General features: G+C 36.7%; 1 long non-coding RNA gene across 1 annotated transcript in view; it reads left to right on the top strand.

Moving 5' to 3' along the window:
* Positions 1–18,025, top strand: part of LOC147871223 (uncharacterized) — a 28,629-nt gene extending 10,604 nt beyond the window's left edge. Inside the window, exon 2 of the long non-coding RNA XR_015532729.1 lies at positions 17,760–18,025. This is a non-coding gene — a long non-coding RNA (uncharacterized LOC147871223). The remainder of the gene's footprint in view (positions 1–17,759) is intronic.
* The last annotated feature ends 1,078 nt before the right edge of the window (positions 18,026–19,103 follow it).

Genomic DNA, 19,103 nt, shown 5'->3' with positions numbered 1-19,103 from the left:
GCTACACCGCAACACAGTACTTTGCATTTCTAGGAGACAGTCGTTTCTTTCCCATTTGTCCCACAAAAGCCTACGTTCTATAAAAATGTAAGCGTTACATTTAGAAATTCACAGTAATTATAATTTATTTAATTGTAGGCATTGCATTCGTGAAGCAAAATTCATGGACTTATCCTAATTGCAGCTTTTAAAAATTAATTAATGTTATTTAAGCATATTATGAGGTTTTTCTTTGATTTCTTTCTTGTTGGGCTTCAGTTGACCTGTGAATTTACACTTCTGTAATGTCTTGAAAATCCCATCGAACTTGTTTATTTATATGTTGTACCTGATACTAGTTTGTGGAAGTTTCCCTTCAGTAAAGCCTAATAAACATATATGAAAATCTTAAAAAAAATTGTGATGATGTATATAGTCATTTGGTAAAATATGTCTGCATTACTGAACATGTGGGGTATCGTACTGATAATGGAGGCAAAACGTACAGCTGAAACGTCAATAATCATCTTCAGACTACACTGCGCATCAACCCAGAAGACAGCCATTCTCAGATCCCAAATAAAAATAAATAACTCAATTAGCACGATTGTATCTATACACACACAAAAGTTCACGAAATTTGTGTTATTTTAGGCCTGCATCAGCATTTTGCAGTCAAAATAAAAGCCTGCTTATCTTCACTCAGAATTGTCTTCTTGGTAGAAGTCACTCATCGGAGCAGTTGTGTCGTAATCATAGTAACAGTCTGTTTGATACGTGATATGAATCAAGAAGGGGCTGTTCTTTCAAGTTCTGCAGCTGTAACACACAAGAGTCAAAGGAAGACCGATATAACGTGCCAGATTGGCCAGACCCGAACATCGATCCGAGAACTGTTGATTTTGAAGCGGACAGCTCAGAACCTCGAGAAAATGTTTCACATATAATTTAGACGTAAATTTCTACCCCTTTGTTGGCACATGAAACATTTATATTTCCGATCATCGAACTTCTTTTCAGACTTTGTGTTCAGTTGTGAAGTTTACTTTGATAAAAGTGAAAGGTTAGATTACATAATGCATGTTCAAAAATGTTCTTCATTCGCAAACCTGTGACAATAAATTGCATTAACTTCTATAACTGTGTTCAGATTTACCCCAAAGCCCACCTTCATTCTCTTGTTAAATTTTCCGCTTCCTAGGATTAATTTGCTCATTTATACACGAACTATCATGTTAAGCCGTCAAGCGTTAATAAGTAATACAGTATATGGAATATGCTTGATAATTAAGAGGATGGGGATCTCATTATGCACGTACGTCATCATATGCGTTGATAAAATGTATAATGCGCGCTCGTAAATTTTCTCTTTCTTGGGAGATTATCTCATGATGAGAGTAATATAAATTTTATAGCTAGTAGGCTATCTAATTTTTAGAATCGTATGTCGAGCACTCAATTTTGTATAAAATGAAATACTACCAATAACTGAGGAGTAGAGATTTTTACTACTTTTCTTTAAGGGATAATTTGTTTTTACAACTTATACAGTTCATGCTATCCATAAACTTTGTGCATGCATTAGAATCCACTGAAGTAAAGTAGCTGAATTTATTTCGTTGGCTACAAATAATCACGAATCAAAAATATCGTAATATATTTTGATTGTTATTCTTTTATTGTAGAGAGCACAGTTTGGATTGGGTGCCTTAAATAAAGAGGAATAGGTAATTGCAAAACTACACGAGTCCATTTTTTTTAGAGACCCGAGATTTATTGGTACCGTGGCAATCACCATGGGCGAGTACTTCCCATCTCACAAGAACCACATCTGTCCAAGGCTTCATGTCGCGCGGGCAGCCCTACCTATTAACTGTTTCCTAGTTAAACGGTATGAGTGCTGGACTCATTTAAATATTTTGTATTTGTATAAATAGCACGAATCTGTAGAACACAATGCTTAGGTCCAGCTAAACTTTGCTTCGATAAGGGATTGCTGTCTGCTTTTATTAAATGCATCCATTTCATTTTCGCCAGTATCTGCCCTTCACTGATACTGCAAGATCTGCCTTGGAAGTTTTGTCTAAGTTATTCTAAATTGGTATATTATCTACGTTATTTAAGGCATTAATTTAGATTAAATTAAGGGATTGAAAATTATTTACTGACCCTTGTTGCTAGCTAGAAACACAGCTAGAACAAATCGTTGATTTTAAGTGTCCTAGTTTCAGCAGTACCTTACACACGTCTACATTTAAATAGAAGCATTAATGGCGATACAGTGTCACTGATGATTAATGAAATACCTTCTGAGCCGTAAGACTACATAAACTTATCATTCGATACAACATCTCTATGTAATGCATATAATAATATGTACCTTTTAAAACTTTCCTTAATTTTATACTAACCGTTTTTAAAATATTACTGTACTATTTAAACTAATTGCTGTTATGTATAATCTAAAGCTTTCACGACGACTAAGATAAATAAAATCTTATGGGCTATGGTCCCTGAAAAGTCGATATTTAACAAAATGATACGGCTGATATCCCAGGAAGATTTCATTAGTACTTGTGGTTATTTGTCTTATTTTTTAACTGTGAAGAATGAAATATGAACTTAAGTGGATCATTTAACTCCACTAAATGACTAGGATCTAAATTTACATTAATATTTTAGCCCTCTTGCATAGAAGTTGTATCCAAAATGTCTTTCTCTGTACAGTGGTTGTAATTAACGATTGTGCAATTTGGAAGCAGGCTAGAGAGAGCTTTGCATCTCATTCTATCCGGCGCATAGAACTTCTGTAGATGTTATTTAGAGAAGGCAAAATCCACATGTACATTGCCCCCGCACTGCAGTAAATGAGCACAAGCTTCTTCCTCCTTCTCCCTGTCTTGGTTCAATCCTCAAGTCTTTACAATTAATTGAGGAAGAAACTTTTTACTCTTTCTCTAGCAGGGATTTGTTTTAAAACTTCGAATACAATAGATCTAACCTTAAAGTGGCTACATGGAACATACTAGCAAAGCCAAGACTTTCATAATTCCCGTGTGAGGTTATGAAGTTCATAAAATATATGAAAACTACGCGGTTTTATTTCTGCGTGAGAACATAAGTTCGACCTTTGTAATCACAGTACTGAGTTTTAAAACGTGAAATACGTGTAATGAAAAATATACAAGACTGTAACGTCTAATACAGAAACAGAGAACTCATAACTTTTTTATCCAGCTAATTAAATAGGGTTTAAGGCTCTATAGTACATAAATTCTAATTAATAAGAACTAAGTTGGATCTTTGTTGAAATTAAGGATTTTTAATTTCATACTGGACGGTCCTTTGGAAGTTGTAACGAAAATATATGAGGTTCTGTAGATCAAAGCCTTAAAATGTAACCAAATTTGCCTGAATACTTAATTTAATCATAATACTTTATAGAACTTAAGAGTCTTCTTTTTAACATAATTTATTCGATCTGTTAAACGAGTCTAGTTGTAATATTGAATGGTGGAATAATTAATATATCCTTTTGACAGTCTTTCAGCTTCGACTTCAAAGCCTTAAAGATCAATGTTAAAATGAGAAATATTCTTTAATTTCACGTTAGTTGCAAATTACAAAGTTTTTTGTTGTATGTCATGCTATAATACGTATAATTTCTCTATATCCCACTAATTATGTTCTGAGTTTAATTAATAGAAGGTAATCTAGCTATATCACAGACCGTAATAGAAAAATGTGTAAAGGTAAAGTAAAGTTTGTCCCACTATACGCCATGTAGGCGTTTGGGGTGAGTGGAGGTATAGCTCCTCTCTTCCTTGACCTCGGCACTAGATGGGGGTGAGTGGTCAGCATCACGCCCCGGCCGGCTTTACCCCCGGGAAAGGACCCCGGTACCCATTGTAGAGGAGGCTGGGTGGGCCCCAGAGCCGGTCTGGACGCAGAGGCTAGAGGAAAAATCCTCTGCCCCCGTCGGGGATCGAACCCCGGCCGTCCAGCCCGTAGCTAGTCACTATACTGACTGAGCTATCCCGGCTCATAGAAAAATGTGTATTACTTCAAATTAAATTTTAATAATATATTTTTATTAGTTTGCGTTGATTAACATTTACGTCTTTCTTTTCATGAAATACAAATGTTCAGTAGCCCTAGCTGGTTGCTATAACGATATACGGGAACTACATTAAGAAAATGTTCAGTCCTTCTGAACAGCATCTTGTAACCTGCTTGAAAGAACACTGTCATATCGCTGAGATATTTGTCATTCCCTCTCAGCAGGAAGGACACCGTAACCTTAGCTTGCATTGAGCATGCTAGAAGTGTGTTGCGTTAAAAGTAAGGTAAATCCGATTAAAGAATTCGACTTTTATTTTGCCCCTACTAATAAAAATGTTTATATATAAGTAATTAAAAATTATTTTTTCTAGTGATAACGTACACAAGATATTAATTTGATAAAACATCGTAATAAGTAGGCTACTCCAGTGAATGTATGTGTAAAATTATGGTTCTCTCCAAACAAATTAAGGTTAATAATATAGCAAGCGTATACACACATTAATAGACACAGTGACCCCGAAATGTGTCATTAATTTTGCTGTTACAGGCAGAATAGGACTGCACAGTCTTTAGTAATGAAAAGTACTTGCTGTATGTTGGAAGGTAAGATTTATGTTTCGACCTTGGCAAAATTAATTTTTTGTGAATACTAACAATTTAACTTACATTCACGAACAAAATGTTATAAAATTATACTTGAAAAATTCTTATTGTCGTACAGTTCGGAATCTTTTATCTTCTCGTCTCCTGTCTAAATAAGGTAAGAGTAAAACACGCTGAATTGTGATTTTACTTGTTGATTTGTATGGACCCGAAACTTTGTGTCACACCTCAAGGGAACATGAGAAACATATTTGGGCCTAAGAGAGGCAAAAGGAAATTGTGTACTAATTTTTTTAGTGAGATAATATTATAGATGAGTGGGGGTGACAAATAGGGGAATCGTATTCGGAAAACTTGACGGGATTAGACCACTTAAAAGACCTAGGCTTAAGCAGGAGGTTAATTTTAAAATTGGCTGGTATGGGCTAGATTCATCTGGATAAGAATAGAAACTTCTGACGGACTTTGTGAACGCGGCATTAATATTCGGTTTGCATAAAACACTATATGACCTATTACTAGTTTCTCAAGAAATCTGTTGAAAAGTGTTAGTTGCGTTCTCAAACATCTATTACTTAAACACTTACTTGGCGTCATTTAATGTCACTGTGGCTGCTTCACAATTACAAGATCTACTGATCATATCCCTATGCCGTTAAGTTGTCTGGTGTTTATTACGCTGGGCATGCCATGCGCTCTACTCTTAATTACTTGTTTCGTCTACTAAAGACCGATAAATAATTACAAATTTGTATATTTTTCAAATGATTTATCTGAATATCGTTTCATTTTTCGCACAAGAAGAAACTGTTTCTTTTTTCTTTTTTTTATCGCATGCTAGAAGATAGCATAACGTTTTAAAATAATTTCTTAATACTAATAATTTCAAACGGCTCTTGTTTTTGTCAGTGGGTTGTCGAATTTGTATTCCGGAAATGTGAATTTTATATAGTTATCTAGCGTAATTTTCTATAGGCCTACGGAAAAAAACAGTGCGTATATAAACACAAAATATAAACTGTAACAATCAGGATAGATCCGAAAGGCTATGTACATATCAGTTAGATTCGGACTACAGCTCATACCCTTAAATGGCGTGTGCTATTGCTAATTTGAGCAAGGTAACTAAACTAGCAATACAAGAGAAGATGCGTCTTTTAAAGCTATATAATTCTGAAACAATTTTCATTTGCTGTATGTAAGGAATGATGTACGGCTTCATGTAGATTCTCCTTTCAATTATTTAAATTTCCTTGTACGCTTCAATGCGAGCTTTCAACAAGCATGCGATCTGAAGGCCTCCATTAAGCTTTTCCAGTCTTTACCCTCTAATCTTGTTTACAAGTCCCTGGGACTATAGTTACAACATAGGGCAGTCCAATATGTAAACGAACGTTAAATTTACACATGGTGGTAGCAAGCTCACAGGACCATAGATCTGCCTGAACTTATTCCTACAAACGCAGGTCTTCGTAATAGGGCACTGTGTACCCGTCCGCGCCTCTTTGTTGTTTAGTGACCGTTGGCCAATGGCGTGCGGACTAAGCTCACCTCTGAACCGAAAATGTGTGCGTTAGTACAGTCCGTACCAAGACTTAGTTTTACAGTGTGTAAATACAGGCGTTAATATACAGCTTCTCTGCTGTATCTTCGGTAATGCTTTTAGCATAATTTACTTCTTTAATGCTTATGCTATGTTAGTGTATCATTGCTGCAAAAGGCAAAGGCAAATTATTTAACATTTTTAATAAAAGCGACGAGTTCGCCCTGAGAATTAAGGCACAAGGACCTCTGTAAGTCGGCGAAACTTCTACCAGACTACACGCCGCTACAACCCAGAAGACTGATGTCTATGTTAGTTTAGTTTAGTTTGGTTGCAATTGGTTTTGTGTGTACGAGGTGCGATCAGAAAGTTTCAAGACTGCGCCTATAAAAACCCGTACACTTATCTCAGGTATTAAATTCATCCATCACCCTCGAAGTAGTTCCCCTGGGAGTGAACACAACGATCCCAGTGCCGCTGCCAAGCCTGGAAGCATCCCTGGAAATCTTTCTTTGTCAGCCTGTGAAGCACCATCTGCGATTCTACCTGAATCTCTTCTATCGTCTCAAATCTCCTTCCTTTAGCTGAATTTTCATCTTTGGGAAGAGGAAGAAGTCACACGGAGCTAAATCCGGCGAATAAGGAGGGTGCGGGATGACGGCCATGGTGTTTGAGGCCAAAAACTGCCGAACTTTGAGGGCGGCCTTGGCACAAACTTGGCTGCGATGCGTCGCATGTGGAGTTCTTCCTTTAGAATCAGCTGTCAGGTCCCATAGCCTATCCCAACAATGTCGCACAAGTCGTTGATGGTACGACATCGATCTTCGTGAATGGCCTGCCGAATCTTCGTAACATTTTCGGGCGTTGTGCTCGAAGATGGTCGTCGAGAACGCTCGTCATCATCGACAGAGGTTCGGCCATTTTTAAAACGTGAATGCCACACAAAAGTTTGTGCACGACCCATTGCGGACTCCCCAAATGCTTGCTTTAGCATTTCATAGGTTTCCGTAGCCGTTTTGGTGAGTCTTTGGCAAAATTTGATGCACACGCCATTCCGAAATCGCAGGAGGGTCGGTGTAATGCACTACCAAAACGCCCGTAACTAAGAAACAAATGCTAATTCGATGATGCCGGCTGGCACACTGATTCACTATGAATGTGGGCCGCACCCCCTAGCGGCAGAAGCTCGTCCTACTTCCGGTTCGCCCTCTATTGACACAGTCTTGAAACTTTCTGATCGCACCTCGTATGTGTGTGTGTGTGTGTGTGTGTGTATGTGTGTGTGTGTGTATAAGCTGTATTAACTCTTTCCTAATACCAAACAAGGTTTCATTTTAGGAGGGGTTTTTTTGTAATGTTTCCATTGTTTTGGCTTCATTGGAAGTCCAATCTGAAATGTTCCATATTTACGTCTTTAAATTTCTCATGCACGCAGATGTAAGGAATTTGCTGACCGTTAGGTATACAACAAACCAGGGAGCGCATTTGGCTAATTCGGGTGGTGTGAGAAAGGGACACAGTGCTTCAGCAAGAAGGAGGCCAGTTGACAAGCTCTGCTGTTGTAGCGCTAATAAATCTTGGGAATAATCAGACTTACATGGCCCTTGTGACATCAATTCCTTCCAGCAATGTATCTCCCTTAAAACGACTCAAGTCCATATGTTTGCAACAGTTGCCAACTTAATGGAATATATAGTTCCCTTAATTCTAGATTAAGGTCACCAGTAAGCCGAGTAACTGTATGGACAGTTGAGATTCTCTTGATATTATAAATTTGTTCCTTCGTAGGAATCTCGTCGATTAGAGGAAAACGGAAATTGCTGTTCATCCTGACACCGTGGACAAATGTTATCTAGGTTAAATGCTGGCTGTCACAGAGGTAGATCTGTAAGATTTATCTGATATTGCTAAATGAGTTGAACTACAGGGTTTTCACTGTTCTTATCAGATGATAGTAACGGATTTTATGGCACCTGTCTCTACGTGTATATATTATTTTATCAGAGTAATAAGATATTCGACATCACAATGTGTAATAAATACGAAGAATATAACTTTTTCGATAAAAGTTGTAAAGTGTGATAGTATTTTATTTTATATTACGTAAATGATTTATGTACCACGTAGGACCTACAAGTCGATTAATATTGCCATACTATAAAAGTAATTTGCGTTATCAAGGTAAATAAACCTTTAGTGTGTGAGAAAATAGTGCAATTTATTGTACAGTGTAGTTTCATATTTTTCTGTTCATGCAATAAAATGGTGTCCAGCGTTCAACGTCTTCAATGGTGACCAGAAAATCTACATTTCGGACACTTAACTTATCATTCTTATTTCGATCAAAATAGCTCGATAAGATTTTTGTGCATTTATTTATAGCGAAAGCTTGCCACTACATATAATTGAAATTTATGAATTATCGTCACTTATCCGTTGTAAAACCTGTATTTTAGATGTTTTGAAGAATAACGACCACACTTCTGCAGTCTAAAAACATTTCCTGCGTGTCAAATTTCATACTATCCAGATATTTAAACAAGATTTTCCATATTGTAACAGTCGTCTTCTGAACAATAAAACATGGTGACAAGTACTTATGTACTTATGCAATACGAACGCCATGTACTGTCAAAAGATTTTAACGCATTTTTCCCATTAGTAGACGTATATTTTACGCTGTAAATCGAGGTCAAATGTGAAACACCGTGTGGGTTTAATGGAACCTTTGTTCAGATTCTATCATATTGTCAGCATCTTCTCGTAAGAACAATTCTGTTACATGTGAAGAGAATAACGCGTTTTACAGCGCAATTTTCCTCGTGGCTTCCAATCATATCATTTCAGTTCCATGGAGCATGCTTTTAGGTGACAGCTGTTTCTTTGTGTAATACAATCCTGAAAAGTAATCTTCTTTCTTATGACCAAAACCAATCTATACGATCGACTCTGCAATCTATTAATGAAAACATGGCCAAGAAGACATTACTCCTTCCTTCCATTCCTGCCCAAGGAAAGAAAGATGTTTCATACGTCTGTCTGAGCGTTTGTCGTAACATAAGAAATTGAAGGACCAGTTTTGGTGCTCTAGTAGAATAGCTCTCTGCGTCCATTATTTTTATTTATTCTGTCTGAGAAAATACATTCTTTGCACTTGTGGAGAGAGACGTAAACCACATACACTCCCCACCCCATTTGTTTGCTATTATTCTCAACACGAGAATAAGTTTCTCTTTGGCTCATTGGAAGAATAATACCTCATAAAGTATTGCACTTTCAGGAAATAATATTCAGAAACTTGAAGAAAATCTGTAAATTACAGTATCTCTTCTCATAATGCCACTTTATAATTTAACTAGCAGTTTAAAAGCCCAACTCGAAGCATGGATCGGTTCTTTTTCATAGTAAATAAAACTGTAATTCCTTATAAACATTTTAACTGTTCCAGACTAGCATCTCTTACCGTTATTTGACATACTTTCCTTATGGATAATCAAGTAGGACTCACAAGTTTACCTTGTTGTCTGTATCTGCGTATCCGTGTGTCTGTGTGTCTGCATGTGTCCCACATTTAAACATTTGAACCAACTGATCTTTTCTCAGTAAGTTTTATACGAACTTATATTAACCTACGGCATTTTATTCCACGACAGAGTCAAAGGAATAATTTTTTTACAGCCGATAACAACACTGGGGGCCCACAAACGTTTGAGGTGGACACGGTAGTAGCGCCACATAAGGTCCTCGGTGATGAATAGAACGTAAACAACAAAACTGCGTCTGCATTATATATATATTTCCGTATGATGATGATAGCTAATGAGCCATTCGAGCTAGACGTGTGAAATATGGCGAATTTACAAATTATGCACTATAAATTTAACAACAAAAAATATGGCGACAGTGTGAAATTTTAAAGCTATGTTCAACAAATTTAATGTATACAACAGAACATGAGGTTGAGTAATAAGGTCTTCTAAAGAACAGTAATAATAGTAATTATATTGAACATACAATCTGAAGTAACAGCTAATTCTAGCTCTAGAAATACTTGAATTTAAAACCGTCTGTAAAATAGTTCAACTCGCTAATCCTTCAACTAAATTGTATTACCTTGTTGGATTATAAATTTGCATTATCTAAATATGTGTTTAACTCACCCCAACATACCCCACGGAATTCGAACACGTTATCTTTTGGTTATTATTGTTTGAATAATAACACATGGATTTTGTGACCTTTTTGCTACCACCATACTATAGAATTTTACTTAGTCAGAAAATTTCAACTACAAGTATAGTTCGCAACTGTAATCATGTGACTTGCGGGATGAGGAAGGAGCCTTTAACTCTTCTGACTTCCTGCATTCCTTGCAAGTCTCAAGATTACAGTCGCGTACTGTAACTAAATGAATAATTAATAAATTCTTTAAAAATATTGAAGGTATGAACGACTGTAAGAGAACAAAAGTTTAATTCAGTAAAAAAGTAAGAGCAGACTGGATTATGGAGATACTTGATCATAATCTTTCGTCTTCGGTTAAATATCCAAATACGGGAAACTATAATTTTGAATGGGTGTGAATCTGGGCTCTAATGTAAGTTGTGGGAGTCTGAGAACATAGTGAATATATGCATCTGAGAGGGAATGAAGTGAGAGGATTCTGGAGAGAACGTTTTATAGAGGAACTCCATAATTTGTACTCATCACCAAAGAATTATTAGGATGAACAAATCAAGAAGAGTGAGACGGTCAGAGTTGTGACCTACATGAGGGAGATAAGAGATGCATACAGAGTTTTGGTGGGCAAGCATGAAAGGAAGAAACCACTCGGAAGACCAGAGTTTGGTTTTTAGAGTCAATGATTTTAAGGGCGTGGATTGGTCCTACCTGGCTCAGAGTACGCATCGATGAGCTGTTGTGTGTACGGTAATAAACATTCAGGTTCATTAAGAGACTGCTGTTATATCTTTCTGAATCTGGCGGTATAGAGTTGTGATTTCTCGTGCCTGCACTTTTAAAACGAGAAAATCTGTTGGCCCCACATAACGTATTTGAAATTACGAAATAGAGTAATTCCAACAAATTCGTTTAATTTAGGCTGTCAGATAATATGGTAGCACTCTAACAACGCAATATGAAAAACAATACATTAATTTTAAATTCCCTAAAACAGTTGGCGTCAATTTACGAATCATTAACCGTCAGATTCAGACCTAATGAAGAATAGAGCTTCGTGGTTAGTGACCCGGCACTAATTCTGTCGAAAGGATTCCGCCACCAATTTATATTACAGCACACATGAGCTCACAGGTCTCTGATGAACTGTCTGTAGGAACTCTCCTGCTCTGATGATACCACCACGGAACGCAAATGAATTTCGACATGTCACCAAATGAATGAAGTAGCATGTAGAACAGAGGAACAGAGTTCATTAGACATTCAAATTAAATGAGGGAGGATGCGCGTGAGACGCCAGAAGACATGAATGACAAGTGGGGTCCAACGGGGAGACGAGATTTGTAATTACGCACCGTTTGGAGCAAACAACGACGCCTAATCGCGAGCGTCCGGTTCTGGCTGCAGAGGAACACCGCTGATGTCTAATGTTGAGCCGGGGGGGAAGGCCGAAGGACTGGAACAAGAAAATTTAAAACAAATGATCTGTGACAGTCCTGCGTTCTCTCTCTGACTTTCGTTCAAATCAAGTGGATGCATTCACCCAGAAAGAGACACTTTTAGCACTTTCGAGTCACATAACGAGAAGCGAATGCATTTTTCATTTCTTTTCTTTTACAAGAATTATAACTTGTATTCCATACCATTATAAAAATTAATAATACGTTTATAATAACAGTTTATAAATACTGTTACTTATTACTTCTTTATGAAAACATTATTCTTACGACATCGAATTCGTTTAAAATGTCTCGCATGTGGTAACATCTGTTTACATTTCGATTAAACTTAAGATAAATATTATAAGCTTACGTAATCTTCCGAATTATTTCCTTCAGATGTTAACTCAAGTGTGATTCTGTAGTTTAGCAATATGTTGAAACAAACATACTTATTAGTTTACAACTAACGTGGAAGGATGTGGATTGTATTCGTCTGGGTACTTCTGATCACGAAAATGAATCTTCTGTTTCCATTATATGAAAACTGAAGCAAACACAATACACCGCTGCACATAACGCACCCTATTTTGAAACATGTCTTCTGAAATGGCTTTAATTTAAAGCACTTCATAAAGATCTTGACCTCAACAACTGATAGAGAAAAATTATTAAATGGGCCAGTTTTGTACAATTCCTTTATGTAGTCTACATGTAAATAAAATTGTGTGTTCAATTCTGCTCGCTTAATCACTAACATATCTGCATAAAAGGGATTTGACCACAAACCGCACACATGTAGCAGTCCTCGTCGCGTCCCCTTCCGAGGAACGCTAATTGCCACTGCCCTTGCTTCGCTGTTTGGACAGAAGTGCCACTCGGGACGACGTCCGTCCGTCCGTCCCAGTTTGAATACAACTCCTTGTAATGAAGCGAGATGAGGTCAGTGCAGCCGTCGCGAGCTGCAGTCAGAGATGACCATCCGAATTATGGGATCCTCCAGGAAGAGCGTTTCTTAGTACTTTAAGAATTTTAGTTATACATTCTCTCCTGATTTTAATCCGCTGTCTTCTATAATTAATTACTTTATTGTTTAGTGTACATAATTTTATTGTTGATCATGTTGGGGCTTTCCTTATCCGCTGTATTCCAGCACTGGATTCAGCATCTCTTTTAAAGTTGCTGTAGGTTTGTGGATTTCCAACACCACAAACGTAAAGACACGTTCGGTGATAGCTGTCTCCTGGGTTATATCGCCACAAACCAGAAGACAGCTACTTCGGACTCACCGCCGTGAAAACCTCACCCTGCTAACATCCTGTTAAAGACACGTTGTCAGTATTGTCAGGCGATGTAGTTGGTAACACAGGTTCTCTCATATCTTTCCGTTCAGTGTTGTTTTTAATTTCCTTTCTTATTCTTCTTCTCCGTCGACCTGTTCATCCCTTTAAGGATTAAGGCTGAAGCCTAACGTTACTTCCTAATCATTTGTTTCCTTTACGCTTTATAACAAAGTGAAGTGTTGGAGGTCTGTCGTTTGTCGATTTCTTCAAGTGAAACAACCACTTTTTTCTAAACTCATCGATTCTTATATTTGCTGAATCCATATTTAGTTCCTTCCAGATATATTTAATTTAAATTGTGCTCAATGTCGTACATTTCTTGACACTTCTTACAAAATTAACTTCCGTTGTTAGTATCATTCTAACATTTTCATTCTTTTCAACATAAGTTGCACTTCAACAAAAAATTATTTTCTTAATGTTCATTGATATGAAATATACCTTTGTACACATTTCTGTTACGTTCCTTCACCGTCTTCACTTACATTTAACTCTGGTAATCAATAACAACGAAAGTTTCGTTTCCACAGCCATGTTACTGCTCACATGTGGATAGCTAGGCAATAGAAACATGAAGTGGGGGATACAGGAACTGTTTTATTTCGGGCGAGTTACAGCGTCTATACATGTTTTATTCGTGCTATATTAGTCAGTATTTTGTCCGTAGCGATAATTTTTTTCATTCGTCAAATAATAATATCTATAATAATGTTTTAGACTACATATGTTTTCCATATTACGCAGTTCTGAACATGCTGTAGTAAGCGTCACAAACTTGTAATCAAGGCCACGGAAGGGCTTCAAGTCGCCAGTACAGCGCTGCCAGCTTTGCATATTTTAGTTCTAAGTTCTCTTCATTCGCCAAGGCAATTTTGCTATGACCTGAAGTGCGCAATTTTGTGGCGGCTACTGTAATAAATTCCATTAATAAGTAGATTATAATAAAAAAAATTACAGCACCAAAAGATAAACGATAACTGTTGAGTCTGCTGACTACAGTTACTGGAAGTTCAAGGTCAGGTGCAGGAAACCAGCAACAAACGCACATTTCATAACATTTTCCCAAGTCTAATTCAAATGTTGTTTTGCTTCATTTTTGGGTTGGTCTACGTAGAATGTAGTTTATACTCCAACCTCTCGACAACCATGATACCGCAAAAGAACTGGGTGGCCTGTTCGTTTTCTCTCTGTGGCTTTTCCTCGTTTTCCTTTCACGTGAAACTGTTCTTTACCGTAGAGTGCAGAAATCTTAAACGCATGGTTTTATCACTTGGCTGTTTGAGGATACTTCTTACTAATAACCTGTTACCTCTTGGTTTTAACGAGTATTTTCACATATTTTAAGTTATTATCACTTCATCTTTAATGAGGCCACTAACATAATTCTTAACCTGTTCCCATTTAATATGTCATCAGGGTAGTCATATTCTTTCGAACAGTTACACTTTGTCTTTTACCATTGTACGAGCGGTAAAGACTTCTTTAACTATTTGCAATTACGAAATAGCAAAGTCACACCATATAGTCATGATCATCTCCGATTCTCTCAGTTTTTTTTTAATCTTAAATAACGACATGGATAGTGTTCGATATGCTAATCGATTTTACGACTGGAGCTGACGACGCGTTGTACGTCGTCTAATTACATAACGCGTGATGAAAATTTATGAATAGGTCGTAGCTCTTTTGTTAACTTCTTTGAATTGTGAATTTTAATCAACTATTTAATTGAATTTTTGGATATTACTGAAGTTGTAAAATTTGTAAAGTAAGTTTGGTATGTATCGAGATTATTATTTGATTTTATTTGATTGTGATTCAGCACTGCCATTTTATAAATATGATAATATGATGTGAAATATTAAATAATTCTGTATAATATATTACATACCAACAAACGTTCACTGAACTTTTCTGCAACGTACTTTTCTGCAGTTCATGAAACATTGTAAGCGGGGTCCCGGCTTTAAATTTTCCACATGAATTGTCGGATAGTATCAGCTATGTAGCTCGTCCTCGATGGTAAATATTGTCTGTAAACATTTCCACTACCAGACTTTTCGTTTTCGTGTAATAAATAATACATACGAACAACATTTCCGTCCTTTGTAACCGCAACGAGGCGCGAAATGTAGTTATGAAAACTTGAGTAAAAATCCGTGTGATTGTTGATATTCTTCTCATATGTTTCTGTATTTCCAGGTAAGATTTACTTATTTTAAACCTGTTCGTAATTAACCATTTGGTCTACATAAATCAACATTCGCGACATTCAGACAGTACTGTCGCGTCTTCAATGGATTGTTCTGTAAGTGGTACCACAGTGGTTCAAAATTATCACAGCATTACTTTGAGCTGAGCTGCCGCCAGTGACCTTTCACAGTAAATAAGACGATTATGGTTTCAAACATTATTAACGTTTTATTATAAGCAGTGATTATTTCGTTTGCAGCAACGCTATTCCAAAAGTAATAGTTTATAAACAACAACAAAATATTACATGCTGTGCTGCTATCCATAAACCTATACACAACAACCAATAACCAATGTGATATGGCTTCAGACAACAGCTTTATCACAAACAGAAATTTGTTATGGACTTGTAGTAAACGAGTGTATTCAGTTCAATTCTAAAAGTTCTGATGATGGTGGATTGCACTTAAAATTATTCATATATTTATTTTGTACAGTCTATACACAAACGTTTGAAGTTTATTGGTGTTGTAAAAATTATATAATATTAAAACATTTTGTTGTGTAAAATATTATATTAGCGCTCTTAATCGTAAATACGATTTTACATTATATTTTTTAGCGCTTTTATTAAAACGACATGTTTCGACGGGTAATACCGTCGTCTTCAGGTTTTTATCAATTTTAAAATATTTTAAAAACTATTAGATATTTGATGCAATATATTATAATGATCCGTAGTTCTGTTTGTAGCTTTCCATTTTCATGGTAAGTTGCTTATTGTACTACAATACTGACTATTGACTACAATAAGCAACTTACCATGAAAAATATTATATAATTTTTACAACACCAATAAACTTCAAACGTTTGTGTATAGACTGTACAAAATAAATATATTTAATCAAACACAAAAATGACGCATATAAGATACAAATTAAAATTATTCATTGCCTGGACTTTTTCTATTGCCCTTGTTTAAAAAGAAGAAACCACGACGTTTCGGAAACTGGCTATATTTCCGTCTTCAGGCGACAGGTACTTACTCAGTTGGGTCCGTCACTCCAGCGAAATACGATAACATAAAAGCCATAAAGAAAAAATCAGATGCTCTAATTGACGTTAGTAAGGAGGTTGGTCTGGAAGTAAACACAGGGAAAACAAGGTATTTGTCGATGTCTGGTCACCAGAATGCAGAAGAAAATAGTAACATATGGACAGCTAATGGATCCTTTGAAAGTGTGTCAAAGTTCAGATATCTGGGAGCGACGGTAACAAATCAAAATATGATTCATGAGAAAATTAAGATCGGATTGGATTCTGGTAATGCTTGCTACCATTTACTTCGAACCTTCTGTCTTCTCGTCTACTGTCCAAAACGTAAAGATTAAAATATCAAAAAATATAATTTTGCCTGTAGTTTTGTATGGGTGGAAACATGATATAAGTGACGCGAATTGTGTCATTTAAAAGGTACTCCGGTGACATGCTTCGTAGTCTTTAGCTCAGTTCATTTGACTGTGTCAGAGCACAGTCACTCTGATTGAATTTCACTTTAATATCTGAACGTACCGAAGTACTAAGTTGCCTATATCAAAAGTCATCACAGCCTTAGAGGCCCGCTAATTAGTTCTTACTACCCACTCGCTGTTCAAAGTTCAGTACTTGTACGTGCGTAATGACATCCCTGGACCTGTTAACAGCATCGTCTGCTTGCTTTTAGTCTTCAACCGCTACAACGGGTTTACTCCTTTGTGTGTGTCTCTGGGCTCCTGGACAGTGCAGCTACTATCCGACGAATTTGTCTCACGTAATGTGTACGGCAGAAGGTTGCTGACGTTTCGGAGGAGATTACTTCCTCCATCATCAGGCCTTGATGACGGAGTTAGCAAGATGGTAAACGTCTACGAAACTGAAAGGCGCAACATCCTAAAATACGGTCATTTTTATATTCAGTGCCGTGGGAAACTAAAATCTGAAATCTCACCATTGTTAATAGGAATTGAAATTCACTGCGTCAGAAGCTTCTGGGCCGAGCAGAGAACTTGCTATTTCTGAATATTGAAAAGGTTCAATGCTGCTTTTTGTACTTACGTCTCAGACGTCTACACAAAGTGAATACACACGCACACGGAACTCAAGAACCGTACGGCTACCAAAACTTAAGTTGTTATTTCTCTACTACTTGAATATTCAATAGACAGACTCATCGCAGTAAACTTAAGAATGATACGGTACAAAATAACGCACTACATCACTAAAAGATGTTTGGCTTCTTTAGCTAGGAAGGCCGGCTCTTGGAAGAATATGAAACCTAATAATTTCTTTATCCCGTATATAATATAAAACTTAATCCACATAACAGGGATTCACCTTATACGATCTTATGTTTAGAAAGAATTTCTCATGTTATAGGAAATGTGACGGCAGCGTCTTTGCTGTGGAATTTACCTGCACGTTATGAGAAGACGCAGAGACGTTCCGGCGGACAACAGACTTCGGTTTACGATCTTTTCAGATATTTTTCATTTTGCTCACTGAAGGTTCCATGTCATTATGTGTCTCCCTGGACCACAATAATGTGGTCGGGAAAGGAAAGTAGGCAGTTACTTGCAATTTTACCTTCCTGCAATGCATTCCTCTTAATTTGACGAGAGAACTTTTAACACAAATAAAATTTTCTCTGACCTACGTTTTTAATACCGCCAAATTTGTATTCTTTATAGCAAGTACTTTAACTTTCGCCGAATTCCCATATTAACTGAAGTACTGCGATGAAGACGGCCACCTTGTGGGTGTACCACCATGTGTTCTCGTTGTATGCGTAGGATAAAGAATGTCAGCGGCATAAAACATTATAAACGTGTTACTTAAAGGGAAATTGTAATCAGGAAAATGCATAGAACCGTAGACAGAAATTCAAAAAGGCAGATATACTATTGTCGAAGAAGACAACTCATAGATCTTTTAATTGTTGAACTGAAGACGCGATAAGTTTATATCCTGTGCTTTAAAAAGAGTAAAATTTATTCTTTTAATTCATATCCTTTTATTTTCCAGGGATCCCCTCGTTTCATACTTTGACTTATTTTATACGATAGCCGTTAATCATTACAGAATATTTCTTGATGCCAAGCCTACAAATTTTGTTTGTTTTGACTGCTCAGAAAGTAAATCAAGGTAAATATTATTTTTATTTAATATTTAAGTATTACGTCGTACGAAGCACAGGCAGGTTATAGCAAGCATAATTCTAATGAAGAACGTTGTTTGCATAGAAGAAGTAAAACATTTCAGATACATTTCGCAAAAGGGTTATATATTTTATGATTTAAAGGACACACCTAAATCATACTGCTGCAACAGTTTTACCACCAACAGACATCGATTACATTAAGGTGAATTGTTATTAGCTTCATCAGAATAAGTGGTTTCATCTGAAGACGGGAGAAGAGCCCGCTATCGAAACGTGCTGCCTTCATTTGTGGTGTGCTAAACGGTAGATCGAGAACAAAAAATGTGGAACGCAAATATAATGTGTCATTGTTAGAACCCTTTTTATTTGAGTGGTAATTAGTAATTAGGCCCGCTGCATCCCAAATAGTCACGAATTTACCGTGCATTATGTTTGTCCTGACACCCGCATTAAAGCCGAAATTTTAGCAACAGAATTGCGAACACAGTTGAAACAACCTGTTTATAGCAACAAACTGTTACGATTACAACATTTTTGAAGATGGCTGTTTTCTGGGCTGTTGG

The sequence above is a fragment of the Zootermopsis nevadensis genome, unplaced genomic scaffold (assembly GCF_977971745.1).
Source record: "Zootermopsis nevadensis isolate Lab colony 2312 unplaced genomic scaffold, Znev_1.0 Znev_ptg000061l, whole genome shotgun sequence".
In the NCBI taxonomy this organism is placed as follows: domain Eukaryota; kingdom Metazoa; phylum Arthropoda; class Insecta; order Blattodea; family Termopsidae; genus Zootermopsis; species Zootermopsis nevadensis.
The sequence above is the reverse complement of the archived record's forward strand: the minus strand, read 5'-3'. Positions and strand labels throughout refer to the sequence as shown.